This window comes from Helianthus annuus, chromosome 1 (assembly GCF_002127325.2).
Source record: "Helianthus annuus cultivar XRQ/B chromosome 1, HanXRQr2.0-SUNRISE, whole genome shotgun sequence".
Classification (NCBI taxonomy): domain Eukaryota; kingdom Viridiplantae; phylum Streptophyta; class Magnoliopsida; order Asterales; family Asteraceae; genus Helianthus; species Helianthus annuus.
Window position 1 is genome coordinate 82,555,699 of NC_035433.2, and position 22,825 is coordinate 82,578,523.

Below are 22,825 nucleotides of genomic sequence, written 5' to 3' on the forward strand. Positions count from 1 at the left end.
CGGAATTTACATTAGGACCGTAGTTAGGAAATTATTTTATCAGAGTAAAACACCACATTTTATAAATAAACACATTGGGATAAAACCCAAGTTTTCATTACAAACTGATTTATACGGATAAATCCCATTTTATTGAATTTAAAACGCCCTCTTTATTTAGGTAACTTTTATAGCCACTTTTCCAAGCCTTCAGTGTTGTCCAGCTGGCTCCTATTTGGCTTTCACATTGTGTTACCTGAAACGCGTTTTTAAAAACATTTGTCAGTGGGAAATACTGGTGAGTGAATCCCAGTTTAATCAAGAAAAGTGTTATCAATTTAAACAGTATTGAGAGCGATTACAATGTTTATATCTACACAATTACTCATTCAGTACTTGCCACTCGACCGTATCTGTGGCTATGGTCATATCACACATTGGCTAACTCGTTGTCCAATTGTGAAGGTTATCAAGTAATGTATACAAAACCCCATATTACCGACAGTAATCGAAGAATTACAAAGACTCAATCACTGCTAAATTGCATTGTAAAATATTTAAGGTCTTGTAAAAACTGTTTACAAAAATGAGATTACTCACATTGTTGTTTTAGGGTTTTCAGTAAGGATTTCCTGGGAATAATATATAAATTACACAAATGCACGCGTGTTAGTATAATAACCCATTTTAACATTAGTAATACCCTCCCTAAGACGGCATTCCAGCGACTACGTCGGGCAGAACCACGACAGCCGTTACGGAACCCTAGATCAATCGGGCAGAGTATCTAATACGTCTCCAGGGGTTATAATACTTACATCGTAGCAGAACCTCGCTATTTAGGGGGTATTAGACTCGGGTATAATGCTCGCTATGTAAAATTGAGAGAAAGAAAGAAAGATTTCGACGAAACAGACTGAAGATCCGATGCATTCTATTTATAGGTGCTGATCCTGACTCTCTCGCGACCCGCGTAAGGTAAGGCAAAGCCTTACGCGGCCCGCGTCAACCCTGGGTCAACGAGTAGCTTGGCTGGGTCAGCATGTAGGTCCGCCGGGTGTTGGGCCACGTGGCCGCACCAGGTTTTGCCACCATTTTGATCTCACGCGGCCCGCGTAAGAGTTAAGGTGAGCTTACGCGGCCCGCCTAAACTTAAAATTCAACGAACTCTGGCCTTAGCCTTGATACCGCCCGCGTAAATGGTTGGGGTGGGTCTACGCGGCCCACCTCAACTTAAGTTTCAGATTTTAAATTTTATTTTTAATGATATGCTGTATTTCGGGCTCGGTTTTCACATACGGGGTGTATTTAAAGACATATTAGGATATTTTAGATGTATTAGGGCATCGGAAATTAATTGAGGGTGTTGGTTTACGTTTGGGTTGTTATATCCTCCCCACCTTGTTTTAGAGCTCGTCCTCTAGATCTACTGGAACAAGTGCGGATATTTCCTTTGCATTTCTGATTCAAGCTCCCATGTGTATTCAGGTCCTCTTTTGGAGTCCCACTTTACTTTGACCAGAACTAATCTCTTATGCTTGAGATTCTTAATTTTCTTATCTTCAATTTGTAGAGGCCTTTCTACAAACTTGAGTTGTTCATTTACCTCTATATCCTTAAGAGGCACTACGAGAGATTCATCGGCTAAGCATTTCTTGAGATTAGACACATGAAATACATCATGTATTCCTGCCATTTCCTCTGGCAGTTGTAGCTGATAGGCTGCAGGTCCTATTCTTCTAACAATTTCAAAAGGTCCAATATACCTGGGACTTAGCTTTCCTCTTTTGATGAATCTTACCACTCCTTTCCAAGGAGAGACTTTTAACAATACCTTATCACCTACTTGGAATTCTAACGGTTTACGTCTGTTATCAGCGTAGCTCTTTTGTCGATCACGTGCTGCTTTCAGTCGTTCCTTAACTTGAATGATTTTGTCGGTTGTTTCCTGCACTATCTCAGGTCCAGATAGTTTCTTTTCCCCAATTTCTGCCCAACAGACTGGGGTTCTGCACTTTCGTCCATACAGTGCTTCGAATGGTGCAACATTAATACTTGTGTGATAACTATTATTATAAGAAAATTCTATTAAAGGTAAGTGATCATCCCAATTACCTCCGAAATCAATTACACAAGCTCTAAGCATGTCCTCCATTATCTGAATTGTTCTTTCATTTTGTCCGTCCGTTTGAGGATGATAAGCTGTGCTTAGATTCAGCTTGGTTCCCATTGCTTTTTGGAAACTTGCCCAAAAATGAGAGGTAAAACGGCTATCCCTATCAGAAACAATTGATAAAGGTATTCCATGTAATGAAACAATTTCATTTACATACAATTTGGCTAATTGTTCCATACTAAAAGTTTCCTTCATTGGTAGGAAATGAGCTGACTTGGTTAGCCTATCTACAATCACCCAGATTGTGTCATTACCTTTTCTTGTTTTGGGTAATTTGGTAACAAAATCCATTGTTATCAATTCCCATTTCCAAACTGGCATTTCTAATTGCTGTAACAAACCTGAGGGTTTCTGATATTCAGCTTTAACTTGTGAACAAGTTAAACATTTAGAAACATAAGCTGTTATATCCTTCTTCATTCCTATCCACCAGAAATTTTTCCTTAAATCCTGGTACATCTTATCACCTCTTGGATGCATCGTATATTTAGACTTATGGGCTTCCTCCAATATACAGTGACGTAAATTTCCTAATTTAGGTATTCACATTCTCTTTTTATGGAATCTCCAAATCCCATCTGTTCCTTGATCTAATTCCTTAATCATTCCTTTTAATTTTTCAGTATCTTCCTTGATTACTGATTCTTGTGCTTTTCTAATCTGTTCATTTAAATCTACTTGTAGATTTAATTTAAGAGAACGTACCCTTCTTGGTTTTTCGTGATACTTTCGACTTAAGGCATCTGCTACTACATTGGCTTTTCCTTCATGATATTGGATATCACAATCATAATCACTAAGCAATTCCATCCAACGTCTTTGTCTCATATTCAACTCCTTTTGCCCGAAAACATACCTTAAACTTTTATGATCTGTAAAAATAGTAAACTTGCTACCATAAAGATAATGTCTCCAAATTTTAAGGGCGAAAATTATAGCTCCTAATTCCAAATCATGGGTTGAATAATTCTCTTCGTGATTCTTAAGCTGTCTAGAGGCGTAAGCTATAACCTTTTGACGTTGCATCAACACACATCCATAACCTAACTTAGAAGCGTCACAATAGACTACAAAGTCTTCAGTTCCTTCTGGTAACACTAGTATGAGTGCATGGGTCAATCTTTGCTTAAGGATTCTAAAGGCTTCTTCTTGTTTTGGTCACCATTCAAACTTAACAGATTTACCGGTTAACTTAGTTAAGGGAATGGCTATTCTAGAAAAATCTTGAATAAATCTTCTATAATAACCGGCCAATCCTAAGAAACTTCTAACCTCGGTTGGTGACTCAGGGGTTTTCCATTTGGTAATTGCCTCGATCTTTGTTGGATCCACATGAATTCCTTCATGGTTAACTAAATGTCCAAGAAATTGTACATGTTTTAACCAAAACTCGCACTTTGAAAATTTAGCGTAAAGCTTTTCCTTTCTTAATAAACTTAAAAGTAAGTGCAAGTGCTTTGCATGCTCCTCTTTACTTTTAGAGTAAATTAGAATATCATCTATGAAGATAATTATGAATTTATCCAAATATAGCTTACATATTCGGTTCATCATGTCCATAAATGCGGCTGGGGCATTGGTTAAACCAAATGGCATGACAGTAAATTCATAATGACCAAATAAATAAATGAGCGATTCAATGCAATATTGTTTATTACTACTATTACAAATGCGTGTTCCACTTTGCGGTATCTGCAAAAACAGATTGGCAAAATCTTCATTCGCGATACCCAAACAAAGTGGTGACCACTCACAAATATTGTAATAGGCCAGCAAAGGCAAAACATTAAGTGTCTATCCGGCCGGATACAGACATACGGTTTTTACAAAACCAACACAATTCCTAGCCCTTAACGGGACAAACACAGGAATTGAATATTACTCATACGACAAAGGTGTAGAGTATACTCAACCGCGCTTCACAGCCGGTAGAGTTCTTCATACTTGCATATCACCTAGATATGCAAAGGGTAAATCCAGACTTAATGTTGTTCACAATAACATTAACTCATACAAGTTCAAACATGCAAGTAATAAAAACACTTGTACAAATCGAACAAAAACGGTTAAACTTTATATTCAAAAAATTTTCTACACCCACGCGGTGTACAAGAGATTTACATAAAGTCTAACATTTACATTAAGGAAACAAAAAAGGGCACGCAGGCCAACCTAGTCCTTCTTTGTACCGCTGGTACCCGCGCCACCTTTGCCGTCACCAACAGTCTCTTCCTTTTCCGACTCTTCAGCATCAGCATACAACATCCGTAAACAATCTACATAGTCTTCTGCATCCAAGCATTCGTCAAGCTTCTCAAGGGCGGAAATAGACATGTTCTCGTATGCGGCAAGAGCGGCAGCAAGAAGCCCTTCCGTATCAACGCCATGAAACCCGGACCTTTCACCAGTATATCCGCCTCGGGATAAAACGTTGATATGACTGATGCATCGATTATAACCAGCTTTAAAACCAACATCCCGTGCGTGCAGCCTAATCTGGTCTACACCAGTTGCGTTCTCAGGGGCATCAAGGATAGCCTTAATAATCTGCAAAGCACAACCAATAAGGTTATCATAGGCAAACATAAACAAAAGCAAAGACATCGGATACTACATGTCCGATACCGTGATCGCGCATCCAATCGCGATTGTCCTTGAGCTGATTAAATGAAGAAACAAGGCTATCTCTAGCCTCAGCAACCTCCCTTGCCCGCGCTTCAGCTTCGGCCGCGCGGGCAGTGACCTCAGCAACAATGGTCACCGGGTTCTGCACTTCAGCCTTTCAATAAACAAAGAACACAAGCATATAAAGATAAACATACTTGTGAAAGCAATTTACAAATTCAACAGAAAAAGCAACTCATACCTGAAGGCCCGCAACGGTCTGGTTTAAGTGGGTGCGATCAGCATTCGCTTCTTCAAGGGCCTTGGCAACACGAGCCCCCGCCGCTTTGGCCTCTTCAAGAGCTTTTGCAGTCCCGGCCTCCGCCTCCTTGGCCTTACCAGCAACCGCTTCAGCCGCGGCCTTCTCCTTGCCCAAAGCAGCATTCGTTGCCTTGACATTAGTCAGCTCCTGACGAACACGAAACAGCGTTTCATTCTGTTTGGCCCTAGATTCTTTCCAGCTCTTGCGCTCATTAGAAAGTGTTTCTTTCCAACTCTTGCGCTCATCAGAAAGTAACTTGGTGAGAGTACGAACCTGTTTAAGGCCAGCAGTTGCAGCCCACTCCTCAGTCTGCTTATGCTGCTCAAAGGCAGCCTTATCCTTTTCGAGCTGCTCCGCACCCTCACGAGCAGCCTTCACCAACTCTTCCGCCTCGGCCCGCAAGCGAGCAGTTTCCTCCTCCCTGCGCCCCAGCACCTTATAATCTTCCATAAGGGCATTCGCCACTATGGAACTCCCCACAAGCATGGAGGAGAGTTGGTTGATACGGAGCTCACGGGGCAAGGCACGGGCACGGTTAACTTCAAACGGAGTGACCAAGCCACCCAAAATCTCCTTACAAGCAGAAGGATCACTTGAAATGTCATCCCCCTGCATACCACTCCAGGGGGATCGGTGGTAGGTCGTACTCCGATCCTCCGTATAGGTGCGGAAATAAAACTCCAATTCAGACTCTCCAGGCTAAATAGGATGTCCTTCATAACCCGCACCTCCAGAAGCGGAACCAGAAGCCTTCTCAGCAGTAGGAGTCTTATGCTTTTCAGCATCAGACTATTGCTTGTCCCCATCAGCAAACTTAAGGTTCAGATCACCAGTATCCTCCGGGGAGATCAGATTGTCGGAGGAGTCAACTGGGTCAAAAATCTGAGCCACAGTCTTCTTCACAATATCCTCTGCCCGCGCAGAGGGCTTGCTTACCACCTTGACAAAATGGCAGGTAAATTCCTTATTAACCCTCGCATCCGCAGCCGTGTCATGCGGGGGAGAAAGGGGAGCATCAAACAAAGAGGAGAAGTCTCCTTGTTGCGGTTCTGCAAACAAAAAAGCAATAACCATCAAAAAACAAGTTACAGTGGCAAATACTTACAAAGGATAAGTCACTTACCAGCCGCAACCACAGGCTTTGCTTGAGAAACAGCAGTTGTTGAACTAAGTTAAGCTAATTGCAAGAAAATAAAATTCAAGAGTTGATTTGATTGGATTGGTTTTAAAACTAAGTTTGACTAAATAAATTGCAAAATTGAGAATTAATTTTTGTAAACAATTTTCGAGACAAATGACTATCTTGAGTTTCCGGTTTGCTTCGACTTTTGTGCTAACATTCAACTAGAAAGAACTACATAGACATAGTTCGTGTATGACCAATTGCAGTGATGAAAGGGAACTAAGTACTCAGATTCCTAGAACTTGAGGTTGTTACCCGATGATCAATTAACCCTTACCCAAGCCTAACTATACCCATGATATCTCGATTGCCAACGACACCAAGAACGTATGGTTTCTAATTAGTTTAGCATAAAAATCAATACTTTACTAACAATCAATCATGCACCATAACAAAAAATTCAAAGAGAAAGGAGTTGTTATTCTAGAAATATAAAATAAAAGCACAAGTCTTACACAACCTTCAACCCAAGATAATCATAGAATGTTTAGCCACACATGGCTTGAAGTGACATCATAATGCAAAAATAGAAGGTAATGTTGTTCAACAAGATCACCAACAAAACTAGATGAAAGATAGATGATAAGATGATGTTCGTCACTCCCAAGAGCCTCTAATATACTCCCAATCTCGTTCTCCTCAAGTAGTAACCGAAAAACAATCATAAGTCTCCATAAAACCCCATCAAATGACCAATAAATGTGCAAGTTACAAAATAAGATCAGTCGGAGGTGTAACCTACGGCCCCCAGCCGTAGGTTACGGCGGTCAGCAGCTCCAAGGTCAACATAGGGTGTCGTAACCTACGGTCCTCAGCCGTAGGTTACGGCTCTGAGTGGTTCTTTACGGCAAGCCTCTTCTGTTTTACGGCAGAACTTTTGATGCAAAGGTTGGGGCCGTAACCTACGGCCAAGTGTCGTAGGTTACGGCGCTGAGTGTTAGTTTTTCCTTGTTTCCTTCATTTAATTCACCATTTCTTCAATCCCAACACCGCTAACTTCTAGCATCCATCCAAGCTCCATAAAACCTGCATTTTAAGCTCTTTAACACCTGTAACATCAAACATCTTGTGATTACCAAATTCAAGCTATTAACCGGGTAAAGTATGGTATTTTAGTCTATTTAAAGTCCTTAAGGGTTGTCCTACGGACCACCCGTCACATCCCCACACTTACCCGTTGCTTGTCCCAAGCAACTCATTCAAAAACTATTTTCAACACATACGCGATCAACATAAACAAAACAAAAACATGTCATCCTTTTACTAACCGTTCTTAACACCTAAAACAGTACACCCCTCTCTAAATCTCTCCTCTCGGCTACAAGTAAGTACTAGCAAAGATAAGCTAGACACACAATAGGCAAATGGGTGATTGCACAACTATAGGCTTGTACCTAAATCGGTCCTCCTCCTACAAGTGCCAAACATGAATGCAAATCAAATGGGCTTTTAAGGTTGTAACGAGGCTCGGCGAATGGGTAGGAAATGGAATATATATGAAGTAGCGAAAAATTAACCCGGTCTTTTATTACCCAAAGAAACAAACGAACAACTATCAAACTTAACTACTATATACAAGGCAACTAAACACCACTTTTTTTTTTCATTTTTTTTTCATTTTTCATTGCTTTTTCTCTTTTTTTTCTTTTCTTTCTGTTCTTTTTTTTTATAAAACAAACTAACTCACAAACTACTAAACAACCACTAATACTATAAGACCGGGTCAAATCGGGTAAATTTTTAGGTAACTAACTAGGGGTAACAAACGATAGGCTTGTAGGCACAAAATTGGGCAACTAAATGTCCAAACCCCCGCTCCTCTCACAACCATGCTCATATATATAATTTATGAGGTACAACCCCCCAAATCCCACACTCACACACACTAAAGACGAGGCTACCTAAATGCCCTTATCCTTTTCACATTCACGTCCAACTAAGGACTCAAACCGCATTCAAGCACAAGTTCTAATGCACCCCCGCCCGTTGCCACTCTCATCAAAGATAAATTTTATTTATGTACAAGTGTGGCTTCAACTCTCACCAAGAACAAAAGGGTATTAAGGGTTTCCGATGCATCATCTGGGGTTAGACTAAGGTGTTCAAATTTTTCATGTTTTGCTTGATTTAAAAAATTTTCAAAAATCTCAAAATTTCTCCCCATCCCCACACTTGGGATACATTGTCCCAATGTATGGCTTTGAGGAAAAGATCGCTTTTAACCAACAACATTAGCTTTCGCTAATACTCTCAAATCCCAAATTTCTTTTTATTTTTTTTATTTCTTTTTTATTCTAATTATTAGGAACACCACCAATCCTTCACAACCCATAAACTAAACACATCAAAACACCACCTATCCGCCCAACCATGAACAAAAACATGAATATATACAAAGGTGCACACAATGAGAAAAAGACACGACCTGATCTGTAAATCAGTAGTGTCGGTAATGATGCAGCTGTAGTAATCGGACAGGAACATAAACATCTCTTGGATTCGCTGATATCTCAACGGGGATGTTGCCAAACATCCCCACACTTGAATCATTGCATCCGCGAGGATTGAAACATAGTAACCTGTAAAAACACAAACACAACACCAAAACAAAATAAAACAGAACAAAATACAAAACACGAATACAATACTCTACATCCTCGGGTTGCCTCCGAGAGCGCTAAGTTTAAAGGTCTTCAGCCAGACCATACCTGATATGTGTTATGGTGGTCTGAATGCACACTTACCCAAAACATTTCCAATGAACGCCCGGAAATTTACATGCCATCTCCATAGATTTGTCAGTATAATTGGCATGTTAAGACTGCACCTGTGGGTTTCACTAATCCACTTCATGATGTATACCCTGATATCTTGTGGTTTCACCCTTCTCATCTTCTTACTCGAACCCTCTTCCCCACACTTATTATTTTGAATGATTGATATGGGAAGAGGTTCGGTACACATATTCATCTCCTCAGACTGTTCTGCCTCATCATCTGCACACACCATCTGATCCACCAGTGACTCTTCATCAGATAAAGGACTCATTGGTGTGGTGTTATCCTCCACAACCTCATCCTTCATGTGAGAATAATCTCTAATATCATCAGGTAATGGTGAGAGGCGTTGTTCTATCTCTATCTTCATTTTTAAATTATGACACTTAGAAACTAAACAGCTGATTCGATCTTCATCGGACAGGTTGGGTGTTGCTAAATATTGCTCAAGTTTAGACAAAGTCACTTCCAATATAGCATGCTCTTTCTCCTCCTCGGTCTGATAAGTATAAACACCTTCGGGCTCAGAATACTCTTCGGGATGATATTGTCGATATCCCTGATATGGTCTTAAGATGCGCACATCCATCATTTTTTTATTCCAATACTTTGGGTTTTCTGAATACACCGTGCACACATCATAATCATAAGTGTGATCGCGACCGCAACAAAAACATAGACTATCCGTCCTTGTCTCATAGTAAACATCCTCGTCCCGATCATATCCATCCGAGTAATAATCATCTTCCATTTCTGATTCATAATCATCAACGTATGATGGAGGTGGAAGCTGTGAAACATAAGACACCGGTTTTCCATGTGCCCTCCTGTAGTGGGCCTCATGGCAACCGATACACGGATGACGTGGACCCCCGCACAGTCTACACGTAGAGAAGCTGAAATCTGTGTAATGCACTGTCATCCTGCACAACACCACTCAACTACCAAGTGTAAATCACGAACATCAAAGAAAATCTTTTTGGGATTTTTTAAAATTTTTTTATTTTATTTTTTTAACTAATACACAAGATAACACACATTGCGCACTACTCCCCGGCAACGGCGCCAAAATTTGACGTGATATCGTGGTCACAATCAAATTTAATCCAATTACTACTAAATAGATAGCGGTAAGTGGGTATCGAACACATGGAGTTTGTGGAATATGTGTTATTTGAAGATTTATCTAAGTGAACTAAGTTAAGCTAATTGCAAGAAAATAAAATTCAAGAGTTGATTTGATTGGATTGGTTTTAAAACTAAGTTTGACTAAATAAATTGCAAAATTGAGAATTGATTTTTGTAAACAATTTTCGAGACAAATGACTATCTTGAGTTTCCGGTTTGCTTCGACTTTTGTGCTAACATTCAACTAGAAAGAACTACATAGACATAGTTCGTGTATGACCAATTGCAGTGATGAAAGGGAACTAAGTACTTAGATTCCTAGAACGTGAGGTTGTTACCCGATGATCAATTAACCCTTACCCAAGCCTAACTATACCCATGATATCTCGATTGCCAACGACACCAAGAACGTATGGTTTCTAATTAGTTTAGCATAAAAATCAATACTTTACTAACAATCAATCATGCACCATAACAAACAATTCAAAGAGAAAGGAGTTGTTATTCTAGAAATATAAAATAAAAGCACAAGTCTTACACAACCTTCAACCCAAGATAATCATAGAATGTTTAGCCACACATGGCTTGAAGTGACATCATAATGCAAAAATAGAAGGTAATGTTGTTCAACAAGATCACCAACAAAACTAGATGAAAGATAGATGATAAGATGATGTTCTTCACTCCCAAGAGCCTCTAATATACTCCCAATCTCGTTCTCCTCAAGTAGTAACTGAAAAACAATCATAAGTCTCCATAAAACCCCATCAAATGACCAATAAACGTGCAAGTTACAAAATAAGATCAGTCGGAGTCGTAACCTACGGCCCCCAGCCGTAGGTTACGGCGGTCAGCAGCTCCAAGGTCAACATAGGGTGCCGTAACCTACGGCCCTCAGCCGTAGGTTACGGCTCTGAGTGGTTCTTTACGGCAAGCCTCTCCTGTTTTACGGCAGAACTTTTGATGCAAAGGTTGGGGCCGTAACCTACGGCCAAGTGCCGTAGGTTACGGCGCTGAGTGTTAGTTTTTCCTTGTTTCCTTCATTTAATTCACCATTTCTTCAATCCCAACACCGCCAACTTCTAGCATTCATCCAAGCTCCATAAAACCCGCATTTTAAGCTCTTTAACACCTGTAACATCAAACATCTTGTGATTACCAAATTCAAGCTAGTAACCGGGTAAAGTATGGTATTTTAGTCTATTTAAAGGCCTTAAGGGTTGTCCTACGGACCACCCGTCAGTTGTCCGCTTGGTTTGTATCTGCGAACGCTTTTTCTCACCAGCATCAACAGCCTTCTCTGGTATTCTCTTCCTCTCATCAGCAGGCTTGGAACCCACAGAGGTTCCACCTGCAGCCGCACCACCACCTGGAACACCCAAACCCTCAAGGGTGTCAGATACTACCACGTAATCGGTATATCTGCAGTAACAAGAACGAGAGATACCTGCCGCATGCGACTCCAAAGAAGGCACGACAGTGGCCTCAAGTTTTTTCTTCTGGCGGCCCCGCACAAGTTTTTCTACATGCTTCTTCTCCGCATGCTTCTTGGGGACGGTCTTCGCTTCAAACTTTCCCAAAGCCCCAAGATTTCCTGCGTTTAAACAATCAAGCATCAAATCACAAGGGGAACTTCTTTACAAAGCAGTTATGACGGTTATGGATTATACCTTTGCCTTGTGGCAGGGGTGCATTCAACACATCACGCGTAGGAACGCGAAAGTTGCCAACAATGTCTAGATTAAAACCTTCACCTTCCGCGCACGGAAGTAACTCAACCTTGCCCTTGAAGTCCGGATCAAAGATCCTCCATAGGGCAGCATCCTCTGATGATACATTTGCATTTCAGTAAAATACAAGGGAATAAGAAAAACCGCACAAAACAGAAGGTACTTACCACCACTCTTTTCCCGCACAACGGGCCTTGCCCTCCTATCAGGCTTGGTCAACATCATTCGCAGCACCCACAGCTCATTGTTGTCTAGTTTTTTGAGTTCAATAGGTCTCAGCCTGGGAAACCAATCCACCGTCTTTGCGGTAGGAAGAGCAATATCCTCCGCAGGAATGCCCTCATTCACATTCCGCAAGGTCATGTTAGCATGGACCGCAACAGCTTTAACGTAGAAAAACTTCTTCTACCACTTCGTGATACCCTTGGGAGGGGTTATTAGCTTGGTGCTCCCATACCGTTGATTAAAGGAAAAGAATCCGATGTTCACCGTCAGCTGGTAGAACCGCCGAAAATTTTCAACGAAAATCTCCAAACCATGAGCATGAAAAGTGTACTCGAAATTTCTGATCCGAAACATCCCAAACGGACTCAGTTGGGAGATATGAATATGGTAGTACTCCAACACCTCGGCAACAAACACCGTCAATGGCAGTCGGAGGTAGCCATCATAGAAGAAGTCAGCCCACAGGGTGATGAACCCCACCAGAGCATCGGCACCGGTGTCACCCTCTTGTGGGTATATAGCCCCAAACTCTCTGGGCATTTGAATACTGGTCATCAGGGTCTCAAACTGACCCTTCGACCACTTTAGAACTGGTAGACCACCGTCGGGTGCACCGCCATCATCTTCATCTTCCTCCGCCGCCGCCGGCGATGAATGTTCAGGGTTTTCACCCTCCACATTGTGAGGATTAGATGGTTCAGCCATAACACTGTTTGAAACAGAGAATAAAACAACGAGTTCTCAAAGAACTTGGAAACCTCACCGGAAAATTAGGACAATTGATCGGAGAAGACGAAGGAACTTTCTTTCTCTCACCGGGAAAATTCAGCTTAGTGTCTGACTTAAAACAAGATTGCCAGTTCCAATGATTGGGCACGGGGCGTGTTCAGCGGGCACGACCCGTGCTGAGTTCCGCAGAAGCTGAAAAACTAAGAAAATCCTAAAAAAATAAAAATAAAATAAAATAAATGATTAGGCCGCTGATTCCTTACTTTCTTAAAATCCTTGTGTCCCCGGCAACGGTGCCAAAAACTTGATGCATGTGAAGTGTGTATATATTTTAAGCCCTTTTTACACTTTTTAGCCAAGTTTTAAATTTATAAACATGATATTCACTAACACTAAACACACATATGGGCAAGTGCACCCATCGTGGACGTAGTATAGTGTTGGTAAGATACCGAGGTCGTCCAAGGACACAAGAGCTTTTAGTACCGGTTTATCCTCAACGTCTAATCAAATCAAAATGTTAGAAAAAGATTTTTTAAACTAGGAAAATAAAACTAACTAAAATGCTGAAAAGTAAAATAAAAATAAAAACAGATAGACAAGATGAATCACTTGGATCCGACTCGTGTGTAGTGTAACCTTTGATTATTTTCGCACTTTTGCACTTGTTTAAGAGATTATCTTAGTTATTGTAGTAGGCCCCTCTTTTGAAGGTGACGCTACCCTCAACCCAGTAGTTTGAGTCAACAAGGATACAATCCTAAATGGTCGGATTATTGAAAGATAATTAATTAAGTTATTAATGCATAATGTGGTAGGCCCCTCTTTTGAAGGTGACGTTACCCTCGGCTAAGTAGTCTGAGTCAGCAGGGATACAGTCCTAAGTAGCCGGGTTAAAGTTTTAATAGTAGTTTAAATTATGAGGGGATCAAAGAGTTTGGATCCCCGCCATCCAATACCGTTGGGTATTGAAGGAGGTCCTACTAAATTTGACCTAGGTCCTTTGCAGGATCTATACACTGAACAATGGCAAGACTCTTACCAAACCGTTCCCTTAACCCCCGACCAGGTAGCCAACATACCTCCATATAGACCGTGGAGATATGAATGGTGAAAATCTTTTATTTTATATAGATAGTAAAATAATGCCAAGACACCAGGACAAACGATAAGGAAGAATCACCTTCAACATAAGAAACTAGTAATTAAAATCATTAATACAAAACCAATTAAAAAGTGCAAAAGATTAAAAATAAAAAGTATTACACTAAACACTTGTCTTCACCAAGTGATGTAAGAGACTTAGGCAAAAATGGCCTTTGATTGTCAAGAACTCTTACGATCAATCTTGGATCCCGAGATGACTCACACACTCTATGATGGACAATGGATGATGGTGGTGGATGATGGTGTTGTGATGGTGGTGGGTGGTGGGTGAAGTGTGAGAGAGGTGGTGTGCCAAGGGATGAGTTGCAAGAGCTCCAAGTACTCCTATTTATAGGCTGAACAGAAGCTCGGGCACGGCCCCGTGTCCACTGGGCACGGCCCCGTGTCCATCCGACTCTCTCTCTTCATTAATTGCAATTTGCAATTTCATTTAATGCGTCTGCAACAGTTGACCACGCCCCCGTGTCCACTGAGCACGGCCCCGTGGTGAGCAATAGAAGCTTCTACCACTTTGTCTTTTCTGCTGACACTTGGGCACGCCCCCGTGCTCACTGAGCATGGGGCGTGTTCAGTCTTCTGTCTTCTTGTTTTGCTTTGGAAGATGCTGTCGGGAGGTCGGGCATGCCACGTTTTGTTCCTTTTCTTGTATTTATGTTAAATTTAGCTGCCTTTTTGCTTCTTTTGTTCATTTGAGCTCATTTAATCCTGAAAATACAAAAGGAAGACAAAAGCACACTTTTTCCAACATTAGTACTAAAAAATGGTTAGTTTTATGCCACAATTGATGTAATTTATATGTTGTATTTTGTGCACATCAAATACCCCCACACTTGAATCTTTGTTTGTCCTCAAGCAAAACTCTTTATAATGTGGCTTTTTCACTCCCAAATGGAATGGGTAGAAGAGAAGGTTTTTGGACTTGTCATAGAGTGTCGGAATTTCCAAGATTCTTTATTTAAGTTTTATATTTATTTATTTACAATCCTATTCGTCATGATTTATTAAAAACGTTTCATAAGATAAATTACTTATTAGGGCATAACATGCCTTTTTAAAATTCCATTTATATACAAGTTCACATACCTCACGGGGGATCACTCAACACTCGGCCAAAGGTGTATTTTTAGTGAATCACTCGAGAGCGGCATGGAACTTACTCCTACCATAAGCTTGCCAAGCAATCAATCCTCCTCCTTTTTAACTATATACCTTTGTAAATATCAAGAGGACTTTTGGGGTGAAGGGTTAGGCTTGGGCTAAAGGTGGGTGGTTGGGTTAGTGGTTAGTAAAAGGGCGAAAAGCGTAAAAAGCATCGGTTTTTAAAAGACTTTTTATTTTCCACAATTTTATTTTTATTTTGATGAACCATTTCTTTCAAACGAGGTTAATTTTGATGAACTTGTTTGTTTATTTGGTTTCATCAACTATGTATATATATATATATATATATATATATATATATATATATATATATTGGAAAGTCATAAGAAAAACCGAGCTTTGTTACTAAAAGAAAGGGTTAAAATAAAAAGGTTTAGGTGGGTAAATAGGGTGATTGTTTTGGGTTAAGAAATGAAAAGGTTTAGGCTCAAAGGGGTTAACTAGGGGGATTTTGGGTAGGTGGTAAAAAAATGAAAAATAATGGTGTGGAAAGAAAAAAAAGGGTTAGTCCTAATGCCTCCATCATTTACTTATTTGGTTTTAAGTTGGTAAGGACCGAGAATGCATTGTTGTGGCAAGTTCTAGAGTCGTACGAACCAAGAGACTATTCACACAAGAAACGAAAAATGAGCATTTAGTGTAAAGATATGTATTTGTATGCTCAATAAAGGCTCAAAACTCACTTTTGTGGGAATGAGTTTTTATGTGATCAAGTATATATAATCAAATTTTAACTAAGCTTATCATGTCGTTTCATAATTTTCTTATATTGGTTCTTTTTATCACGACGCTATCGGTTGTAAATTTGTAAAAATATAACCTTTTTAGAACTTGAAATTCCCAACTTAAACTTAGACAAGTAAAAAAAATGAATTTTTTTTTTGAAAAAATATGGGGTGATTAGCGATTCCACACTACTAGAAAATACACTTCTCTTGACACGCGAACAATGACACGCGTATATTTTATGACATTCAAAAGCGTATGTCAAGAAAAAAATGTCATGGTTTACAAAATTTAATAAATCTATGACATTCTTTTTTGTGTGTCATGTTTTTAGCGTCATAAAAAAAACAATATTTATCTTGACACGCAAACAATGACACACGCTCATTTTATGACATTCGAAAGTGCCTGTCAAGAAAAAAATGTCATGGTTTTACAAAATTCAATATATTTATGACACATTTTTTTTGTGTGTTATCCTTTTAGCGTCATTAAAAAACAAGATATATCTTGATAATCGAATAATGACACACGCTTATTTTATTGTGAAGGTCCCATAATTTATCCTGGTAAAATGACTTTAGTGCATCGGCCTTTGGGAGGGAATTTTTGAAAGGGGGGAATATTAGTGAGTAGGAAAATTTGATATTAGTGGAGGGAAAATTGACAAATTTAAATTATTTAACTAATTTTAGATAGAATAAGCTAACATAAAAATTGAATTAGTTCTTAATAATTATCATATATTCTGTATATAAAACTATAGAGTGTAAATTAAAACCTTCATATAAAATTCAATTCGGTTTATTAAATTATAAATAAAAAGTGTTATATACACCTTGCAAAATGTTGTTAATATCATAAATAAGAAGTGTTATATACACCTAGCAAAATGGGTGGGTTAGTTCAAAAAGGGTAACAATCATAGTGAATTCGTGTCATAATAGGTGGTCAAAATGGGCCATCTAAATGGAGTATAAATTTGGTTCGGTCAAAACGTGTTTTTGTTAATATTTGTTTGGATCAAAACATCCACTATAATACATTAAGACATATAGTATTTAATAACCCTTTATGACCTATAAAGACTCACCACATCCTGATATAACATTTTAAGACCCAATCCAATATAACATAATAAAACATGTCATTCATGATCCATTAAGAGTCAGTATTACTATTAAAGCACAATACAGTCTATTAAGAGATACATAATCATTTATTGTACATCCTCGTCTAATATGGTTGGCTCACTACAACCCAATATAACCCTATAATACCCAATATGGTGTAATAAAGTCCGTCATCGTTCATTAAGAGCCATCTTGACTAGTAAAGCCTATTGATCAATTACAACCCATTATAATCCATTTGGAGTTAATGTGCCCTAACAAAGCCCATCCTGCTTACCTAAAAGTCATCATGATTGTTAATGCCCAAAATGATCAAATAGGACATATGATTAATGTGTTATTTCTCGTTAAAGTCTAATGCAACTAAATATAACCTTTTAAGACGTGATACAGCAAGGGGTTCAAACGAGCCGAGCCCGAGCTTGACCAAGCTCGGGCTCGATTAACTTATGAGAGCTCGGGCTCGAGCTCGGCTCGATCCGAGCTTTATTTTGAAGGCTCGAGCTTGACTCGTTTGTATTTTCTCAAGCTCAAGCTCAGCTCGGGATCGGCTCGTTTATTATCTATTAATTAATATATTAAATAAAAATAATAGACTTTTTAGGCTCGCGAGCTCGATAAGTGAAGCTCGGGCTCAGGCTCGTTGACTAAATAAGCTTATTTTTAGGTTCTAGGTCGGCTTGTAAATAAGTTTGAATAAGCTCGGCTCGCCTCGGCTCGTTTACACTAAGGCTCGATATGGCTCGACTAGCCTAACGAGCTTCACATACGAGGCTCGAGCTCGGGCTGGATAAACAAACGAGCTTTATTTTAGGCTTAAGCTTAGCTCGGGCTTGATAAGACTTGGCTCGTTTTGAGGTTTTTCTCGAGCCGGTCTCGAGTAGCCCGTGAGCCGCTCGGCTTGTTTGTACCCCTAGATACAGCCTAATGAAACCTATATTGACAATGAAGGGCCAATATGAACCATCAAAACACATATAATCTAGAGTAAATTACCCTTTGTGTCCTTTATGTATTACCAAAATTATGAAATGTACCCTTTAAAAAATTTAATTTAAGTTTATGTCCAAAAATCACATGTTATATAACACTTTATATCCTTTAGGGCTAACCTAGTTAAGAGACTCAGTTTATGTCCAACCTAACCCTCAAAGATCTAACATGATCTAATAAAGTTTATCATGGTCTATTAATAGTTATACGGCTTTTAAGGTCCGCATGGCACACTAAGAGTTATCATGACCATGAGTTTAGTTAGGTTAAAGGTAGTTAATTATGATCAAAATAATGTCAATCATATGTAGTACTCGTCAACTAGACCACTCGGTGTGTGTGTGTGTGGGGGGGGGGGTGGGGGAGGGGGTAGAGGGAGCCTATCAACGCCTTGCCTACCACCTTGTCCACATTGACCTTGGGCGTTGCCCAACACCCACTTGACTTTTTGCTCCTTTGCTCTTGCCTTCTTGGGGTTTCACCCACCCCTTCCATTTTGTAATGTAGAGGTTAAATCCCCCAATTTCTACATGGCGCCTACATGGCAGGGAATTTTCCCCTTGTCCTTGCCTACCACACTATGTAGTCTACATGGTGCCTATGGGCACCATCACCCATGGACCTTAGCTTCTTCGGGGAAATAACGCCCCATCCCCATACCATGCTAGCTATTGGGGCAGGGTGCTATTGATAGCCAGTCAAAGCAATAGCGAGCTCTTGTGTGTGTATGTGAGGTATTAAACATGGGGGGGGGGGGGGGGCTACTCTATAGAATTAGAATGAGGGGCTCCATCCCATACCATACTAGCTATTGAGCAAGGACAATAAAGCCCTCTAATTGACATGACACATACATGAGACAACGAAGTCTCTCTCCATACAAGTCCATTTAGTTGGAATATGCGAATCATAATAAAATTTACAATTGAAACTTGTGAGGTAAAAATATAATATTTTTCATTATTATAAAAAAATATTATTTTTATTTTTTATCATAGCTAAATAAAATATATTGCTTAAAACATTTTATATTTATAACTAACATTGTAAAATTACGTCATATATATTTTTTATAATGGATTGTTTTCTTATATATGTTTTTTTTATTTAATAATAATTAATTTGTAAAATTTTACTTTTTGGTTTCCCTCCCAATATCCCAAAATTTTTAGATTTCCCACCCACTGTGACATTCACGCCCAAAATTTTTACTTTGGTTTCCCTCCCCATATCCAAAACTTTGGGGCGGTGGAACTGGTTCCAGAACGTGGAAGGCATCTTCATAAAAAATCGAAGGAATCGTTGTAATTTTCACATGTAGTTCGCTTTGAGAGTCGCAATTGAATGATTGCGTCAATCTTTACTCTTCTCGTGGGTGGAACATTATTGTTGTTTCCAATTTTCTCAATCTGTAAGTTCATCTCTACTCAATTACCATTTTACTTGTAATTCATACAGGGGTTTTGATTATTAACCCATGAAAACTTGTAATGTTGTTCTTCATCCACCATCCAACTTCTAGTTTACGAATTATTTTCTAGAAAGGATTGACCTGATTCTCAATATGCTTGTATTTTTTCCCTTTTATTATGTATTTCAGAAATTAATTTGCTTTGCTTTGCTTTGAGTTGAATGAAATCGAAATTATATATGATTCCTTTTAGTATTATGCACATTGATGAAACAAATTGAACCAAATAATATGCATACTGATGTATTGATAGATAATAAATTATTTGTACTGTTTGTATGCAATTACGAACCTGTGGATTCGATAGAAGAATGTGCATTTTTTTTCTTTCAGTTTGCATTGAACCTCTACTTTAATCTTGTTTGGTGATCCCATTAGTGTGTTTACGTACAATGATCAAACTAGTTTGCCCATGTTATTTTTGCAAATATTACTTGTTCAATTTGATATCATATCGATTTACAGTCCAAAATATGCGTTTTTTGTTTTTGGCATTGCACTTTGAAAATGATGATCTGATTGAATGTGTTACTAAGAAGCAGATGTAGAGTTTCTAGGGTTTGGGTATGCTAGAACTGGTATTGGTTTCAATTATTTAGGGATCATGTAATCAATGTAGGAGTTGCTCAGAAGGTTTGATTTTCAAGCATTTCATGTCTTGTCTATGTGTGTTTTTGATGACTTTAATGAATCTAATGATGAAATTAGTTAGTATAATTATTTTTATAGTATATATTCTTTATATTTATTTATTAATACCGCCTCGTGAGGCGAAACCTCGAAACTTGTTTCTGTTCTTTTAAACCTTGGTTGGTGCTTGAACCCAAATTAGGGATTTTTTTTTTATTTATTTAACTTCAGTATCTTAATTGGATGAAACGAGTTATTGACTTAATGAAAGAATACGAGCACCATGCTTATCTGAATATTAGAATTTCACTTTGTTTTGAATGAGCAAATCATCATAATTTTCTAGTAGGGTAAAGTTCTTGTACAAATAATCTTAACATACTAAACATACAAATTGAAGGAAAACTCAAAAACTAAAATGCTAAAAACTAAACCCCCCCAAAAAACCTAAAAAAATCTAAAAAAATAAAAAAAACACACAAATTATTTTATTTTATTTTTTTAACATTTTTTATTAAAAAATCGCTACTTTTAGTAGCAGCCAAAAAAAAAAATTTTTTTTGCTAACGAAATGTAGCGATTTTTTAATAAAAAATGTTAAAAAAAAAATTGTGTTTTTTTAGGTATTTTTGGTTGTAACTTTGATAGTTGGTGGTAATTACAAAAATGCCACCTTGTCTTTTTGGGTTTTCCTTCAATTTGTATGTTTAGTATGTTAAGATTATTTGTATTTGATCTTTTGCCTTTTCTAGTATGTCATCAGGTGCAAGTTAAAACTACTGGTTACCATCTGGATGTTATAATATAACAGTATATACCTTGAGTAATATGTGATATTGGTGAGTTAAAAACTCAAAATTTTGATGTATATGAATATTTTAATAAACTACATATGATCAATTGTATATATGGATTACTAATGAGTTAAATACATGTTTTATTTCAGGTAAAGCTCCCCAAAATGTGTGAAGAATGCAAGTCTGGGGTTGGACATAATGTTTACATAATTCTAATCTTTTTTATCTAGTTTATTAATCTAGGGTGTTTCTGTAAAATCAAACCTTAACCAATTACAATCTTTTGCAAAGAATACTACTAATCTGATTAATACAAAATGAAATTACCTTTTTGCTATGAAAGTATTAAAAGATCTAGTTTGGGACCTAATATTCCGCGTTATTTCGATTAAAATTTTGACAAGAAAAATCGGGATGCTACATGAGCCAAGCCCAAGCTTGAGCTCGTTTAACTTATGAGAGCTTGAGTTCGAGCTCGGCTTGGTTCGAGCTTTGTTTCTAAGGCTCAAGCGTGTATCCCTGTATGTATACAAGTGCATGTACTTAATGTAAATTCATGAGAAATCTATCTAAACGCATGTTGTTAGGTCATGGCCACATCCAACTTGGAAATTGCAGGTATGTCTATCCGTTGTAATTATTAATATGTATTTAGTTAGGAATTTGGTATACTTTTTAATAGAACACATATTAATATATGAAAAGGATGCACACAATTGTTTATGTTATTGAATTTCATGATTTAATTTATTTGTTGTAAGTTGTAACTATATATTTAAGTACTAGATTTGTTTACAATTTTTTACCTATCTAATTATGTTTTGTTTTAGATTTGGAGTTTTACAAGACATAAGTTGAAAGTTGGTTGCACCATGGTTAAATGGTTTATAACTATTCTAATGGTATACTTACTATAGTTTCTATTTGTCTGTTTTTTCTATGTCATGCATATACATTAGTAGAAGCGGAAATATGACAATGTCAGTTCGGTTCAGTTACAGGTCAAAATGAGTCCTTGCCCAAATAGGTAGGTTTTAGTACAGATTCACATGCAATTGAGTGGTTCGTTAAGTGCTGAAAATACGGGTCATAACTTTGATACTGGACAAAATATGAGAAGGAGATCCTACTTAGCGGGTCAAGTAAATTTCTAACTGAAGATCTCGTCTTTGGAAGAAAGAACAAACAATTCTTATGTATTGAGGTATGTGTTTCTATTTTCTATCTTGCTAACTCTTGTTATACGTCAAGTTTTGGGACCCAAGGGACATGGTATACTTATTGAGTTGTAAATAGTTTTAGAGTCACAAAACTTGATACATGAAGTTTTGGGACATGATATGTTTATTGAGTACTAAATAGTTTAGGGACATGAAATTATGCATGTTGTTATATATCCAAACAAATGCTTAAATTCATATATTAGGATTAAATTCTGATTTTTAAGATTTATTTTATTTAATTGTTGTCTCAGGTTGGGAAAGGAGTAGAGGAATACTCGGCTGCGGATATGGATGGCATTTGCGAAGATTGGTCAACTATGTATTGACAAACAATTCTTTTTTTTTGTTAACATTAAAATATTTGTAGTATACTTGACAAATGATTATGTAATGGATTGTTTTGGTGTGTGTGTATATATATATATATATATATATGTATGTGTTTTATTAAAAAGATTTATTGTTTTTGTTATTGTACTTGTATCCAGGGCAAATTAGTAATTCTATAAAAAAATTAAACAATTAAAAGCATGACACGCGTAAATGAATGTCATACATATGTGTCATAAATGCTTGTCATCAATGGGTGTCATTAAAAAGTGTCATAAAATAAGTGTCATGAATGTGTGTCATTAAAAGATGTCATAAAATGAGTGTCATGAATGCACGTC

At 38.0% G+C, this 22,825-nt stretch overlaps 1 long non-coding RNA gene across 3 annotated transcripts; it reads left to right on the forward strand.

Annotated features, from left to right (window-relative positions):
- The first annotated feature begins 19,234 nt into the window (after positions 1 to 19,234).
- Positions 19,235 to 22,570, forward strand: LOC110870658. 3 transcript variants are annotated; one of them, XR_002553187.2, is made up of 5 exons: positions 19,235 to 19,444; positions 20,887 to 20,973; positions 21,081 to 21,833; positions 21,927 to 22,135; positions 22,406 to 22,570. It is a non-coding gene; the product is annotated as an uncharacterized LOC110870658 (long non-coding RNA). The 3 variants fall into 3 exon arrangements; XR_002553186.2 differs by lacking the exon at positions 20,887 to 20,973; XR_002553188.2 differs by lacking the exon at positions 20,887 to 20,973 and having other exon boundaries at positions 21,081 to 21,549; positions 21,762 to 22,135.
- Positions 22,571 to 22,825: the final 255 nt, after the last annotated feature.